The 16,915-nt window shown below is 41.4% G+C and overlaps 1 long non-coding RNA gene across 1 annotated transcript; it reads right to left on the reverse strand.

Moving 5' to 3' along the window:
* Nucleotides 1–346: 346 nt before the first annotated feature.
* LOC118360532 (uncharacterized) lies at nucleotides 347–16,370 on the reverse strand. Its single transcript, XR_004820887.2, has 3 exons — nucleotides 16,236–16,370; nucleotides 852–945; nucleotides 347–400 (listed from the first exon to the last, which is right to left on the reverse strand). It is a non-coding gene; the product is annotated as an uncharacterized LOC118360532 (long non-coding RNA).
* Nucleotides 16,371–16,915: the final 545 nt, after the last annotated feature.

A 16,915-nucleotide genomic window follows, 5' to 3' on the forward strand; every position in this document is an offset into this window, starting at 1 on the left:
TAAAATTGATTCAACTGTTTTTTCCCCTGATCAATCTACACACAATACCCCATAATGATGAAACAAAAACAGGTTTAGACATTTTTGCTAATTTAGAACAAATAAAAAACTGACATAATACATTTACATAAGTATTCAGACCCTTTACTCAGTACTTTGTTGAAGCACCTTTGGCAGACTCAAGTCTTATTGGGTATAAGGCTGAATACCTTCCAAATGGACTGTGCTGTACACTCTACTAGACTGATCACAGAGACTCTGGTGTCATGTCACACCGTCCCAAGGGTCTTAGTAGTAACAGACCTGTCCAATTGGCTGGCACCTCTCCCCTGGTCACACCTGACATGCTTCAGTGACCTCTGGGCGAACTCCACCACCACGTAACTCTTCCTCCTTTATTCTGACAGCACAGAGCTGGGTCATGTTCATTAGACTCGCAACAGAAAACATGTCAAAGTATTTTGCAACGGGGAACTAAAATGGTAGTGCCTCCATGTTTCAGTAAAATGTTTTCTGTTCAAATCAGATTGTATATGTCATACACTTCATAAACAACAGGTATAGAGCAGGGCTCTCCAACCCTGTCTCTAGAGAGCTACCCTCCAGTACGTTTTGTAACTAACCTGATTTAGTTTATCAGCCAGCTAATTATTAGAATCTTTAGATTGGGGTTGGAGCGAAAACCTACAGGACGTTAGCTCTCCAGGAACAGGGTTGGAGAGCCCTGGTATAGGCTAACAGTGAAACACTTACCTATGGGCCCTTCACAACAATGCAGAGTGAAAAATTATATAAAAAATTATAACACAAGGAATAAATACACAATGAGTAATGATAACTTGGTTGTATACCATAGCTGTGGTACCAGTACAGAGTTGATGTGCAATGGCGAAATTCTATCCAGGCAGAGCGGTCGGCGGTGCATGTGCAGTGGAAGCCGCTCAGCTGAGGAGGAGAAAAGTGTAGTTGTTGACCAATCACAGTAGAAAACATAGTCTGCGTGGTGATACGTCCAACAGCAGGACCAGCTAACTTACCCACTCTTGCTAGCTAACACTATCAGTTTAGAGTCACGTTTGGGTGACTGGAGTCTTTGAATTTCTAGGACCTTCCTGACACCGCCTGGTATAGAGGTCCTGGATGGCAGAGAGCTCGGACCCAGTGATGTACTGGGCCGTACGCACTACCCTCTGTTGCGCCTTGCGGACGGATGACAAGCAGTTTCCATACCAAGCAGCTGTAGAACTTTTTGAGGATCTGAGGGCCCATGACAAATCTTATCAGCCTCCTGAGGGGGAAGAAGTATTGCCGTGCCTTCTTCATGACTGTGTCGGTGTGTATGAACCATGTTAATTCCTTAGTGAAGTGGACACCGAGGAACTTGAGGCTCTCGACCAGCTCCGTCGATGGGGGCGTCGTGTCGTCAGCAAACTTAATGATAGTGCTGGAGTCGTGCACGGCCACACAGTTGTGGGTGAATAGGGAGCACAGGAGAGAACAAAGCACATATCCCTGAGGGGCCCGTTTAACTTCCCATCCGAAAAACAGTGTCCCCATTCACTGCCCTGGGGAATTGGGATATTTTTTAGACCAGAGGAAAGAGTGCCTCCTACTGGCCCTCCAATACCACTTCCAGTAGCATCTGGGACTGACCAGGCCCAACCCTGCTTAGCTTCAGAAGCAAGCCAGCAGTGGTATGCTGTTGCTTTAATGAACATGACACTGTACTGGGCCTCGCCACATAAGGTTTGCAGGTGTGTTTATAATCCGAGAGAGGGATGGACGCTGATGTCAGGGACCATGGCAAAACAAACATAATAGAGGAGTGATGATGGTTGCCATTAGTTCTTACTGATACAAGTAAAAAGACCCTATCTGGAAAAGAACAGGAGCGCTCTATGCCTTTAGTGAAGGCTTCGAGATACAGTAGTATCTAACCGATCAATCAATGTGAGTTTTTAATTTTCTAAATGGCTTTTTATAGTGATATTGCTGGGGTCTAGGAGCCTTGGCCTCAGAGACTGGTGATATTGCTGGGGTCTAAAAGTGCGTTTTTGACTACTCCTACGTCTCTCTGGTGGCCCTCATCTCCAAGGTGAAACCTCACCTTTTTTTGGGATAAAATGTTATGTTATTTTTTTGGGGTTACAGGTACATTATTAATTTCAAATTATATGTTTATAAAACATGTACACATAGGCTGCCACTCAAAAATAAAGAAAGAAAAATTCAGAGTAAGTGATAATAAATGCAATATAAAGAGTGGCCCTCCACCCCCAACCTTCCATCCCATTCCCCCCCAACCATGTCTCAATCTAACAATCTTAATGTCAAGTAATCCAACACTCTACTCTGTCTCTGTTTTGATCGCTATTCAATGAATTCTAATCACATCCAGGAGGTGTTCCCTCTTCTTTTCCATTGATCTTCTCTGCATGCTCTGCTAGAAAGTCACCTCAATATAGTCCCACAGTGTTATCTCCTAACTCCATCTCTGATGGTAGAGTTGATAAAGACAGAGGCTTGGTTGGGCCTAACTGTTTAAATCAGATGAAATGTAGGCCCGGCTGAATGCCCTGGCTACACAGACACTCTTTCCTGAGGGCTAAAAACAAAAGTCATCCATTGAAAACATATCCTGATACAGTATCCCAACAAAGGCAAGCTAACCAATGAGAAAGATCATGGTTATGGCGTGTATATTGAACATGTTATCCTTAATTCAAGACACAAGCAACAGCCATTATATCTCATGATTTAGCCCCTTGCATCCAATGACTACCATTTTTGATCCATTGTGATACCATTATAATTTAATTGAGTAGCACTTCGTATTCTCTTTTACAAGCAAATGATTGCACTTCTCAGGATTTACTAGACATGACCGAGTAAAATGGAAAGCAATCATGCTTACTCATGATCAAGCTGAACATGAGACAATTTATTGTTTAATGGGATAACCTGTCAATACAACAAAGATGTATATTAACATCTCCTTTAATTGAACTTAGGAGTAACATTTAGCATCAACTGTGTATTTTTTGCTTCATAATCAGTCACATAACTGAAATGGTGTTCTGTAGGATGGTGAATGATTTCATTCCGAGGGTTCTTAAAATTCAGAGCTGATCTTGAAGAATGTCTCAGGACCGAAGCTAATTAAAGATGAATGAGCCTCCGAACTTTAAAGGGGCAATCTGCAGTTCGAAAAATAACGTGGTCAACCCCGCCTCTGTTTTGGTAAAAAGCTGAGGGATGAAGAAAAGAGCCATAGAAAGAGCTATGGATGTAAGGACTGATTATCTGTCAGGCCCTGGCCATAAAGAGGCTTTTATTCTCTATTTTGATTAGGCCAGGGTGTGACTAGGGTGGGCATTCTATGTTCATTTTCTATGTTTTGGATTTCTGTGTTGTTTGGCCAGTGTGGTTCTCAATCAGAGGCAGCTGTCTATCGTTGTCTCTGATTGAGAACCATACTTAGGAAGCCTTTTTCCACCTGTGTGTTGTGGGTAGTTAATTTCTGTTTTAGTGTGGCTTGCAACTGACGGAGCTGTTTCTGTTGTTGCTTGTTGTATAGTGTTCAGCTTTACCATTAAAATGACAAACACGTGCTGTGCTTTGGTCCTCACCTTCTTCCACCAACGGACGTTACATTATCCATTAACATTTATTTTTATTTTTAACCACGTTTTGAGGCTATAGAGTGTTCGTTTACATTTGCTTTGTTTACAAACAATAGAGTAAAATAAGCTTTATATTTTGGGTTCTGATGGGGTAGGACAGTTGAACAAAGCTCCTGATACATTTACAAGTTATACTGTATATCTTTAAGAATCAATGGGTATATACCATTCATTTAAAAGTCCAAAAATGAATGTAGTAATCACAGATTGCCTCGAGTTGTGTACTAAAATAATATTGTAAACAAGCTCTGATTATAAAGGAAGTTTCTTGACAATCACTGTTAGACTGTATGGAGATTAGTAAGAAATAGCTTTACAATATGGGTTACAATAATTTCAATGTGATAGTCAATAGATACTTTACTTCATTATACGGAAGGTGAAATTACATAGTAGGTTAGTGCATGCATGCTTCCAAAGCCTGCGTGCCTTCACTGATAAAACATGCCTTCTTATAGTCAAAGATGAGGGGTAGTTTAGATTAAAATGGCACAGAGGAAGAAGGCAGATGTTTTACGTGTCCCCAACTGATTGTGTTTTTTGTTTGTTTATTTGCAACTTATATTTTTACTTATTTTGTACATAATGTTAGCGCCACCTTCTCATATCAAGTTCATTTGTCTCGTGCGCAGAATACAACAGGTTTAGTAGACCTTACAGTGAAATGCTTACAGGCTCTAACCAATATTCCAAAAAAGGTGTTAGGTGAACAATAGGTAAGTAAAGAAATCAAGCAACAGTAAAAAGACAGGCTATATACAGTAGCGAGGTAATAAAAGTAGCGAGGCTACGTACAGACACCGGTTAGTCAGGCTGATTGAGGTCGTATGTACATGTGGACATGGTTAAAGTTACTATGCATATATGATGAACAGAGAGTAGCAGTGGGGTAAAAGAGGGGTTGGCGCGTGGTGGGAGGCGGGACACAATGCAGATAGCCCGGTTAGCCAATGTGAAGGAGCACTGGTTGGTCGGCCCAATTGAGGTAGTATGTACATGAATGTATAGGTAAAGTGACTATACATATATGATAAACAGAGAGTAGCAGCAGCGTAAAAGAGGGGTTGGGGGAGGGGGGACACAATGCAAATAGTCTGGGTAGCCATTTGATTACCTGTTCAGGAGTCATATGACTTGGGGGTAAAAACTGTTGAGAAGCCTTTTTGTCCTAGACTTGGCAATCCGGTACCGCTTGCCATGCGTTAGTAGAGGAAACAGTCTATGACTGGGGTGGCTGAGGTCTTTGACAATTTTCAGGGCCTTCCTCTGACACCGCCTGGTGTAGAGGTCCTGGATGGCAGGCAGCTTAGCCCCAGTGATTTACTGCGCCGTACACACTACCCTCTGTAGTGCCTTGCGGTCAGAGGCCGAGCAATTGCCGTACCAGGCAGTGATGCAACCAGTCAGGATGCTCTCGATGTTGCAGCTGTAGAACCTTTTGAGGATCTCAGGACACATGCCAAATCTTTTTAGTTTCCTAAGGGGGAATAGGTTTTGTCATGCCCTCTTCATGACTGTCTTGGTGTGTTTGGACCATTCTAGTTTGTTGTTGATGTGGACACCAAGGAACTTGAAGTTCTCAACCTGCTCCACTACAGCCCCGTCGATGAGAATGGGGGTGTGCTCGGTCCTGTTTTTCCTATAGTCCACAATCATCTCCTTTGTCTTGATCGCTTTGAGGGAGAGGTTGATGTCCTGGCACCACACAGCCAGGTCTCTGACCTCCTCCCTGTAGGCTGTCTTGTCAGTGATCAGGCCTATTACTGTTGTATCATTGGCAAACTTAATGATGGTGTTGGAATCGTGCCTGGCTGTGCAGTTATGAGTGAACAGGGAGTACAGGAGGGGACTGAGCACGCACCCCTTGGGGACCTTGTGTTGAGGATCAGCGTGGCAGATGTGTTGTTACCTACCCTTACCACCTGGGGGTGGCCCGTCAGGATGTCCAGGATCCAGTTGCAGAGGGAGGTGTTTAGATCCAGGGTCCTTAGCTTATTGATGAGCTTTGCGGGCACTATGGTGTTGATTGCTGAGCTGTAGTCAATGAATAGCATTCTCACATAGGTGTTCCATTTGCTAAGTAGTGGGAGAGGGCAGTGTGAGGTGCAATAGAGATTGCATCATCTGTGGATCTGTTTGTGCGGTATGCAAATTGGTGCCCCAGAACATTGACTCTGTACCGGTACCCGACTATAAATAGTCTTGCCATTGTTATTTTACTGCTGCTCTTTAATTACTTGTTACTTTTATTTCTTATTCTTATCCATATTTTTTTTAAACTACATTTTTGGTAAGGGGCTCATGTGTAAGCATTTCACTGTAAGGTCTATAGCTGTTGTATTGAGCGCATGTGACTAATAAAATTTGATTTGGATTTGATAATCTGTCATTCCTGAGTCTTGGACATCAGTGACTTCCCATGGATTTCCAGAGGCTACCCTGCTGTGAAAATGTCAGTACTATACTGCCCTCTACTGTTCTTTGTGTGAATTTACCATTTGCCTTTTTGTAGCGAGAGTCTACATTCATACAAAACAGCGGAAATCTTGTTGTAACATTTTAAAAGCAAAGTTTTGAAAATAATTGCTGGAGAAGTATCACTTGTGTTATAGTGTATAACTTTAAAAGCAACAATTTCATAGCCTTCCTCATATTAAATAAAGGTCAAATAAATGTCAGCAATGTCTAGAAACTTCCTGTTGTCCACATCTATCTCAATGTTATCCTGATGGTAAGTGAGTGAAATACCCAGAGATATAACTTCCTGTGTAAATGACAATATCTGTAATGATAAGAAAATCTGACACCAAGCAAAAGATGTTCACTAATGTTCTCAAAGCCGTAGCCAAATCCCGTACTTACTGAAGCAAGTCATTTATCCCAAAATGTATATGGAAATGCATACCGACTAAGATGAAACTGTGATCAGGGATGAGGAACATTCTCTAGAGCCACGGAGTATGAAATGACCAAGATCTTGTAGATAAAGCTTTATTTTGTTTTTCCTACTGTGCAAAACCAAGTCTTTACGATTCCATAAATAATCTTGGGGCTTTGCTTGCAGCAGTGACAGATGTGGCTGGGCTGCTACAGCAAGGTGGCAGCACAGAAGCCAGCACACCAGTGATTGATACACCCCTTTAGCTTAGCGTGGAGGAGAATGGTAATATATGCACAGTTGACATATATTGTCTAACTCAGAATATGACGGAGGCTTAGAGACATTTCAACACCAGTTCTATATCTCACACACACACAAAGCAATACTCGTTTAGAGGGGTGATGGTAAACAACATATTAAATTGTGAAACATGGATGGTAAGCACCTCTTTCCTTTCTCTTAAAACCAATACTTTAGATAAGGGATTCTCAAGAACACTGTTGTCCATGATTGATTTGTCATCACCGCCTGTTGTCAGATCCAAGTCTTGATTTACAGTCAACAAAAGGCTGAATCAACTTCAGGTCTAAAGCCACACACATTGTCGAAGTCATATTCCCATGAATGTCAAATGAAGAGTTTTGATTTGTTTTTGTTTTCAAATTAGTTTAATTTAGTTTGCAAATAATACTCATTATAACCTTATAATAACATTATAACCAACATGCATGGCTGTGCTTTCTCATACTCCCAGGAACAAAATAATCAACATGTTGTGAAATTAATCTAATGAGGAAACACTAATTTCACCCTCTCCAAAATGAACAGCGCAGTGATTCAGTCATTTAAATCAGAGTCAACTAAAGTGTGAAGTGGGAAACAGACTAACAGCCTTCCCTGTTTTTCATAGAGCGAGAGAGAGAGGTAGAGAGGTAAAGAGAGCGAGAGAGAGAGGTAAAGAGAGCGAGAGAGAGAGGTAAAGAGGTAAAGAGAGAGAGAGAGAGAGGTAGAGAGGTAAAGAGAGCGAGAGAGAGAGGTAGAGAGGTAAAGAGAGGTAGAGAGAGAGAGAGGTAAAGAGAGAGAGCGAGAGGTAGAGTGGTAAAGAGAGAGAGCGAGAGAGAGAGAGGTAGAGAGGTAAAGAGAGAGAGCGAGAGAGAGAGGTAGAGAGGTAAAGAGAGAGAGAGGTAGAGAGGTAAAGAGGTAGAGAGAGGTAGAGAGGTAAAGAGAGAGAGAGGTAAAGAGAGAGAGAGAGAGAGAGAGAGAGAGGTAGAGAGGTAAAGAGAGAGAGAGAGGTAGAGAGGTAAAGAGAGAGAGAGAGAGAGAGAGGTAGAGAGGTAAAGAGAGAGAGAGAGGTAGAGAGGTAAAGAGAGAGAGAGGGGTGGAGAGGTAAAGAGAGAGAGAGAGAGGTAGAGAGGTAAAGAGAGAGAGAGAGAGGTAGAGAGGTAAAGAGAGAGAGGTAGAGAGGTAAAGAGAGCGAGAGAGAGAGGTAGAGAGGTAAAGAGGTAGAGAGAGGTAGAGAGGTAAAGAGAGGGAGAGAGAGGTAAAGAGAGAGAGAGAGAGAGAGAGAGAGAGAGAGAGAGAGAGAGAGAGAGAGAGAGAGAGAGAGAGAGAGAGAGAGAGGTAGAGAGGTAAAGAGAGAGAGAGGTAGAGAGGTAAAGAGAGAGAGAGAGGTAGAGAGGTAAAGAGAGAGAGAGGTAGAGAGAGAGAGAGGTAGAGAGGTAAAGAGAGAGAGGTAGAGAGGTAAAGAGAGAGAGCGAGAGAGAGAGGTAGAGAGGTAAAGAGAGAGAGGTAGAGAGGTAAAGAGAGAGAGAGAGAGAGGTAGAGAGGTAAAGAGAGCGAGAGAGAGAGGTAGAGAGGTAAAGAGAGAGAGAGGTAGAGAGGTAAAGAGGTAGAGAGAGGTAGAGAGGTAAAGAGAGAGAGAGAGAGAGAGGTAAAGAGAGAGAGAGAGGTATAGAGGTAAAAGAGAGAGAGAGGTAGAGAGGTAAAGAGAGAGAGAGGTAGAGAGGTAAAGAGAGAGAGAGAGGTAGAGAGGTAAAGAGAGAGAGAGAGGTAGAGAGGTAAAGCGAGAGAGAGGTAGAGAGGTAAAGAGAGAGAGAGAGGTAGAGAGGTAAAGAGAGAGAGAGGTAGAGAGGTAGAGAGAGAGAGAGGTAGAGAGGTAAAGAGAGAGAGAGAGAGGTAGAGAGGTAAAGAGAGAGAGAGAGGTAGAGAGGTAAAGAGAGAGAGAGAGAGAGGTAGAGAGGTAAAGAGAGAGAGAGAGAGGTAGAGAGGTAAAGAGAGAGAGAGGTAGAGAGGTAAAAGAGAGAGAGAGAGGTAGAGAGAAAAGAGAGAGAGAGGTAAAGAGAGAGAGAGAGGTAGAGAGGTAAAGAGAGAGAGAGAGAGAGAGAGTGAGTGGGAGAAAAAGGTTCTCCCTCTCTCTCTGTCTCTCTCTCTTTTTCTCACAAAGTGTATGAACTGATCCCCCACAGTCTCACGCCCTGACCTTAGAGAGCCTTTTAATGTCTCTATTTGGTTTGGTCAGGGTGTGATTCTATGTTTTGTTATCTATGATTTTGTATTTCTATGTTTTGGCCGGGTATGGTTCTCAATCAGGGACAGCTGTCTATCGTTGTCTCTGATTGAGAACCATTCTTAGGTAGCCCTTTTCCCACCTGTCTTTGTGGGAAGTTGACTTTGTTTAGGGTACATAGAGGTTGGCGTCACGGTTTCGTTTTGTAGTGTTTATTGTTTTGTTCGGCGTCCTTTTCCAAATAAAGAGAAAATTTACACTCACCACGCTGCACCTTGGTCCTCTTCTTTTAACGGCCATGACACACAGAGCTTCAAAATGGGCTTTGAATACTCAGAGAATGACAGGGCAGTGAGAACAAAAGCACATTGATTTAGAGAGTCTCTTTTTGGTGACATGTCTTAAAGGGAAATTATGTTCAAACCTTTTCAACTGAATATTTCAGTTCTGATGAATAATTTGGGGACATCTGTTGTGTTTTTTCCCCCTAAGGTCCCTGCACATTAAAAGCTTACGCAGATTCAGTGTATGAGGTAATGGCCTCACAACGTTGTTTCCTTCAGTTCCCGGATTCCATTAAAACAGCTTATGACTCAGACAGTGTAATATCCCATGCGGTTAAAGGTATGGGAATAGGGGTGGAATTAAGACTGACCTTTCAGTTTTTGAACATATCCTCGGGATACATTCCAATTATGCATCCCTTCTGGACATGTGCATTAGTAGTCTACAGGAAGTTTAATTTCCGTTAGAATTAATATGAACCCGAGGAATTAAAACCAGTTTTACTGAAATAGCCCTTCATGATTTATTTGAAGTGACTGTGGTGTGTTTAGATTTACATAATGAGCTATAACAGCTCTAGTCAGCAATTTAGCCACATATACTATTTTATACCTGCCTTCTGGCACAAACAAACACTTAAAGGAAAACTCCACCCAAAAACAATATTTTAGTATTTGTTTCTTTAGTCCATGGTTCACATAGTCCCAAAAATATTTTGCTTATCAGCAATCAGATTAAGATAAGTCATTTTCAAAATACAGATACATCCCAGTATGATGGATTTTGCATCATATGATGCTGCGTTTTGCGTCAGACAGTTACATATCTTGAAAACATGATTGCTGACAAAGCAAAACACTTTGGGACTATATCAACAATGGACTAAACAAATATCAAAATATAGTTTTTGGATGGAATTTTCCTTTAACTCTTGCATATAGCAATAAGGCAATAATATACTAAGAATGTTGATAACACCTTCTTTAAAGCCTGCTGTATAATGCATTATGACTTGTCATGAGCATGTATGACCCTTATAAAGTCTTATTCTCTTCATCTCAAATCTTGACAAAATGGCAGCCATTTCGATCATCTGAAATGTTGATACATAGAGAGACAACACATAAGGTAATACGCCTTACTACAAGACATTAAAAAGCCTCATACATGCATGCTTTAAGTGTTGCCCAATTGTTCATCTAAATGTATTTGAAGTGCATGAATTACACTGTTGAATATCAAAACCATAATAAATGTTAACAAACATAGTGGAACCTGGCTGCAACCATATTGAAGGGCCAATATGATGGCACTGAGTTGATGATTGACGATCCCATTTCCCAGAAGAGTGCTGATGTCTAGGGATCAGTGAGCTATGATATTACTTTACAGTAACAAACAGGAACTAAGGAGAAAAAAGCTTAATGTTTTATACATCCTACTGGCCAATGTAGACCTATTAGCAGTAAGGACAGACAAAGTGACTCCTACTTTAAGACTTGTCAAATCCTTTTATTTATAGCCGTGTTTCTATAAAAAAAAGTGCCCTTCCGGCTCTTTATTTAGTTGCTGACGACATTGAGCTCTATATCAGTGTTTGACAGGGTAATTGGAAATGGTTGATGTACAGGCCATAGTTGTTGTTCTTGGCCGGTTGCCACAGGTTGAAAAGAACATTACTCATTCAGTATCCTTACATTTAGGCTCATAAACTGTGTGTGAAGTGGCGTTATGAGAGGAGAATGTGACCCTCAAATTAATTGGTAGTCGACTACACACAATGCAGTTGACAGGAGAATGACTCCATCTGCTGTTGGTGGGTTGTGGTACAGTGCATTCGGAAAGTATTCAGACCCCTTGACTTATTCCACATTTTGTTACGTTACAGCCTTATTCTAAAATGTATTCAATTGTTACTTTTCCTCATCAATCTACACACAATACCCCATGACGACAAAGTAAAAAATGGAAATATGACATTTGCATAAGTATTCCGACCCTTTACTCAGTACTTTGTTGAAGCACTTTTGGCAGCAATTACAGCCTCGTCTTTTTGGGTATTACGCTACAAACTTGGCACACCTGTATTTGGGGAGTTTCTCCCATTCTTCTTTGCATATCCTTTCAAGCTCTGTCAAGGATGTCTCTGTACTTTGCTCCACAGAGGAATTCTGGAGCTCTGTCAGAGTGACGATCGGGTTCTTGGTCACCTCCCTGAAGGCCCTTCTCCGCCGATTGCTCAGTTTGGCCGGGCGGCCAGCTCTAGGGAGAGTCTTGGTTGTTGGAAACTTCTTCCATTTAAGAATGATGGAGGCCACTGTGTTCTTGGGGACCTTCAATGCTGCAGAAATGTTTTGGTACCCTTCCCCAGATCTGTGCCTCAACACAATCCTGTCTCGGAGCTCTACAGATAATTCCTTCGACCTCATGGCTTGGTTCTTTTCTCTGACATGCACTGTCAACTGTGGGACCTTATATAGGTGTGTGTTTTTCCAAATCATGTCCAATCAATTGAATTTACCACAAGTGGACTCCAATCAAGTTGTAGAAACATCTCAAGGATATTCAATGGAAACAGGAGCTCAATTTAAATTTCTTGTCTCATAGCAAAGGGTTTGAATACTTCCGTAAATAAGGTACTTCTGGGGGTTTTCTCTAAAAGTTCTAAAAACTTGTTTTCACTTTGTCATTGTGGGGTATTGTGTGTAGATTTGATGAGGTAATTGTTTTATTTAATCAATTTTAGAGTAAGGCTGTAACATAACAAAATGTGGAAAAAGTGAAGGGGTCTGAATAGTTTCCGAATGCACTGCTATACGGAGGTTGCAGCACTACAGAATCAATGAAGTATTGAATCCTGATCAAAGTATTAGGGTCCAAAATTCATCTCCCCAAAGTGTAACTATTTCATTCCACTCCATACCTCCCATGGTTTTAAAAGGAATGGATTGGTGTAAGAAAAATATGGTGGAGACTACCTCTAGCCCATGCTTGGGGTGTCTAACCCATAGAGTGGTTTTAATTGATGAGGGGGAGTGAACGAGTACACACTATGGGAGAAGGGTAGAGAATCTGACTGCAGCCATTTCACAGGAGATTGGTGGCACCTTAATTGGGGAGAACAGGCTTGTGGTAATGACTGGAGGGCTATAGGTGGGATGGTATTAAATACTTCATGGTTTCCATGTGTTTGATTCCATCCCATTAGCCCCGTTCCAGACACTTAGCAGCCTCCACTGGAATGCATTTATAAAATACAATTGTCAATTCAATTAACAACCACAAGTCCAATTCATAAAAAGCAAGATAAAACAATAGTGGTGTAAAGCAGCATTAATATGTTTCACATTTCCTACAACAACAAAAATGTCCAGTGATCTCTAATTTAGAAGCCTAGAGAACAGTAGGCCCATATCCAATGTCATGCCTAGTGAATATTAAAGTTGACCATTAATATATGAATATTAAGTTGCTATACTGAAAAATGAATGTGTTGAACGATTTTAATTACTGCACTGTTGGTTAGAGCTTGTGAGTTAAGCATTTCATTGTACTTGTGGTGCTGTGCTGTGTGGCCCGAAAAGACCGCTATTATGTTTTATTCATTTTGTCAACAGGGAACAATGATTTCCAGAGGTTGAGATGGGATGGTAACACCGGTTGCTATATGATTTACAGTAGAATTTAAAAAATATATATATTTAAAAATAGTACAAACCAAACCTGCGTATTACTCGAGGAGTGAACTTTACACTTGTTAGTGCATCACAACTGGAACTCTAACTAACCTTAGAGATTAATGTTCCGGGAAACGCACTGTTGTCGTTTCGTGCTTGTGATTAAGGCGACTACGAAACTACTCGAGGGATTCTTGAGATAGTGCACATGATAATCTGGTCTGATTTCTACTGCGAAAGGGGGCTTCGTATTTTTTTAAAAAATTTGACCTTTATTTAACCAGGCAAGTCAGTTAAGAACATATTCTTATTTTCAATGACGGCCTGGGAACAGTGGGTTAACTGCCTGTTCAGGGGCAGAACGATAGAGGGGGTTTGAGGGTTTGAACTCGCAACCTTCCGGTTACTAGTCCAACGCTCTAACCACTAGGCTACCGCCCCAACTAACAACTATGGCTGGACGCCTCTCACGTGGTCGCTACCAATTTATGTGCTCATTGGTCAAAAAACGTATACAGATGTTAAATGGGTGTGTCACCGATTAAAATGTTATAATTATAATATTATAATTATAATATTATAATATGCACAACAAAATAAAACAATCCTTACTAGCAGGGGTGCTTTTCCCAAAAACAAAGGTAATCTTTAACGGTAAGAACCATTATGCTCTCCTGGAAAAAGCTATATGGACCACAGGTAAAAATCATAACCGATTATGATTTTTCAACGCTGATACCGATTATTGGAGGACCAAAGAAGCAGATACCGATTAATGTGCAGATTTATTTTATTTTTATTTATTTGTAATAATGACAATTACAACAATACTGAATTAACACTTATTTGAACTTAATATAATAGATCAATAAAATCAATTTAGCCACAAATAAATAATGAAACATGTTCAATTTGGTTTAAATAATGCAAAAAGTGTTGGAGAAGAAAGTAATATGTGCCAATATGCAATATGTGGCATGTAAAAATGTGTGCCATGTAAAATATGTGCCATGTAAAAAAGATAACGTTTAAGTTCCTTGCTCTGAACATGGGAACATATGAAAGTCGGTGGTTCCATGAGACTTCAATATTCCAACCAAGAGGTTTTAGGTTGGAGTTAATATATTTGTATTTCATATACCTTTGACAATTGGATGTTCTTATAGGCACTATAGTATTGCCAGTGTAACAGTATAGCTTCCGTCCCCCTCCTCGCCCCTACCTGGGCTCGAACCAGGAAGACGTCGACAACAGCCACACTCGAAGCATCGTTACCCATCGCTCCACGAAATCCGCGGCCCTTGCAGCACAAGGGGAATAACTACTCCAAATCTAAAAGCGAGTGATGTTTGAAACGGCATTAACGCACACCCAGCTAACTAGCTAGCCATTTCACATTAGTTACACCAGCCATTAGGCTGATAGACTTGATGTCATAAACAGCGGTGTTGTTGCGAAGAGCTGCTGGCAAAACGCACGAAAGTGCTGTTTGAATGAATGATTACGGGCCTGCTGCTGCTCAGTCAGACTGCTCTATCAAATCAGACTTAATTATAACATAACACACAGAAATACGAGCCTTTGGTCATTAATATGGTTGAATCCAGAAACGATCATTTCAAAAACAAAAACGTTTATTATTTCAGCGAAATACGGAACCGTTCGGTATTTTATCTAACGGGTGGCTTCCCTAAGTCTAAATATTCTTGTCACATTGCACAACCTTCAATGTTATTTCATAATTACTTAAATTCTGGCAAATTAGTTTGCAATGAGCCTGGCAGCCCAAACTGTTGCATATACCCTGACTCTGCGTGCAATGAATGCAAGAGAAATGACACAATTTCACCTGGTTAATATTGCCTGCTAAACTGGATTAGTAGTTTTAACTAGTGATTATGATTGTTTTTTATAAAATACGTTTAATGCTAGCTAGCAATTTACATTGGCTTCTACTGCATTCGCGTAACAGGCAGGCTACTCGTGGAGTGCAATGGTTAGAGTGTTGGACGAGTTAACTGTACGGTTGCAGAATTGGATCCCCAGAGCTGACAAGGTGAAAATCTCTCGTTCTGCCCCTGAACAAGGCAGTTGACCCACTGTTCCTAGGCCGTCATTGAAAAGAAGAATGTGTTCTTAACTGACTTGCCTAGTTAAATAAAAGATATTTAAAAAAATTGAAAATCGCCGCCCAAAAAAATCGATTTCCGATTGTTATGAAAACTTGAAATCGGCCATTCCGATTAATCGGTCGACCTCTACTCCAGACGGGTCTGACATAAAATATACTAGCCTTATTATAAGACATTATAAACGATCATGCATGCTTACAAAATGTCAGTATTACTAGCAAAAGATGCAAGAAGATAGACCAGAAGAAGAGACCTCAGTCTGGGAACTCCACCTCCAAGAGCACCTCTCCCACCCTGACCCCATCTCTATCCCCCACCCACAAGCCTGCCCTGGGGGACTACCTGTCCTCTGCCTCCTCCCACCCACGCTCCAAGAGCAGCGGCAGCTCCAGTAGTGGCACCATCACCGACGAGGGTGAGCCTGGGCATCTGTGGTTGGTATGAATACTTTAAAAACACGCCCTTCCTCTGCTGATTTCTGCTTGTCTCTTACTACAAAAAGATGAACTATCCAGTATCCTGATGAACTATCCAGCCCATATTCGAAGAGCAAGAGGTATGTGTCATTCACACTATATCATAAGCCAAGTTGTATTTGCTACCCATTATAAAATGTGCATCGCTTACATGTCATTTCATCCAGGGTTGGGGTCAAATCCATTTCAATTCTAGTCAATTTAGGAAATATACTGAAAATCAAATTTACCTTAATGAGGAAAATGTGGAATTGGAACTTGGTTTACTTTTTTAATTGAATGGAATTGACCGCAACCCTGATTTAATCCACTGTCAGTCAGTCAGTGTGCATCCACTACAGGTGGATATGGAGGCTTTCTTTACTCTGACAGATGGAGATTTAAAGGAATTGGGGATTAAGACAGATGGGCCAAGGTATCAAATACTGGCAGCAATTTCTGAACTCGCTGCTGGGAAGGTCATTTTCATTCTTAACTAAACCCCCTTTCTGTGTTCCCTGCCTATCTATTTGTTTTATTTATATTGTGTTTAGTTACCAAAGAGGGTTTACACCTTGATACATCCAATGAAAATATAGAAATTATTATTATTCACCTGAATTGTTGCTGCAGGGGAGAGAGAGGCAGATTTTGCAGTAGACCATCCACAACATCCAGTCCTCCTTTGGCAGCAGTACCAGTAACCCCAGACCACCAGGACATCCACGCTGTGAGTGTTATGACATCACAAATCCCTAACCAGGATGCAGGACACATGGTGTCTGAATCCAATATTACACATGTTAAAATCCCACCTATAAACCTATGTCTCCATCACTTCCTTAAATTGCATTCACAGCCTGACTGTAATTAGTAGGCATATATGATAATCAGTCTGTTCTGTAGCTACAGACTAGGTCCGACACCATGTGCGCACCTCTAACAAGAGGTAACAGGCATGACACTCCGATTGAAGACCAACCGTAAAGGAAGTCAGAGTTGACCCTATAACCCAGGTGTGAGGAGACTCTTCTGGACACCAGTGTTACAGAACACTCCCAGTGGGGGAGAACGCTGCAGCAAAGAACCCACTGAAGGGACCCCATGACCCACAACTGGGAGGTGGTCTGCTGCTTACCGACATAGCACAACGTGACATGCAGCCATCCTTTATTGCCATGGCAATAGGGCTGTCATAGGGGAGATACAGTAGAGGGAGTGAGCGGGTACTAGGAAAGAAAATGTCGAGTTATGCCTTAATGGTTGTGGGAGATGAAAGCCTTTAGGCTGAGATTG

This window comes from Oncorhynchus keta, chromosome 28, assembly GCF_023373465.1.
Source record: "Oncorhynchus keta strain PuntledgeMale-10-30-2019 chromosome 28, Oket_V2, whole genome shotgun sequence".
In the NCBI taxonomy this organism is placed as follows: domain Eukaryota; kingdom Metazoa; phylum Chordata; class Actinopteri; order Salmoniformes; family Salmonidae; genus Oncorhynchus; species Oncorhynchus keta.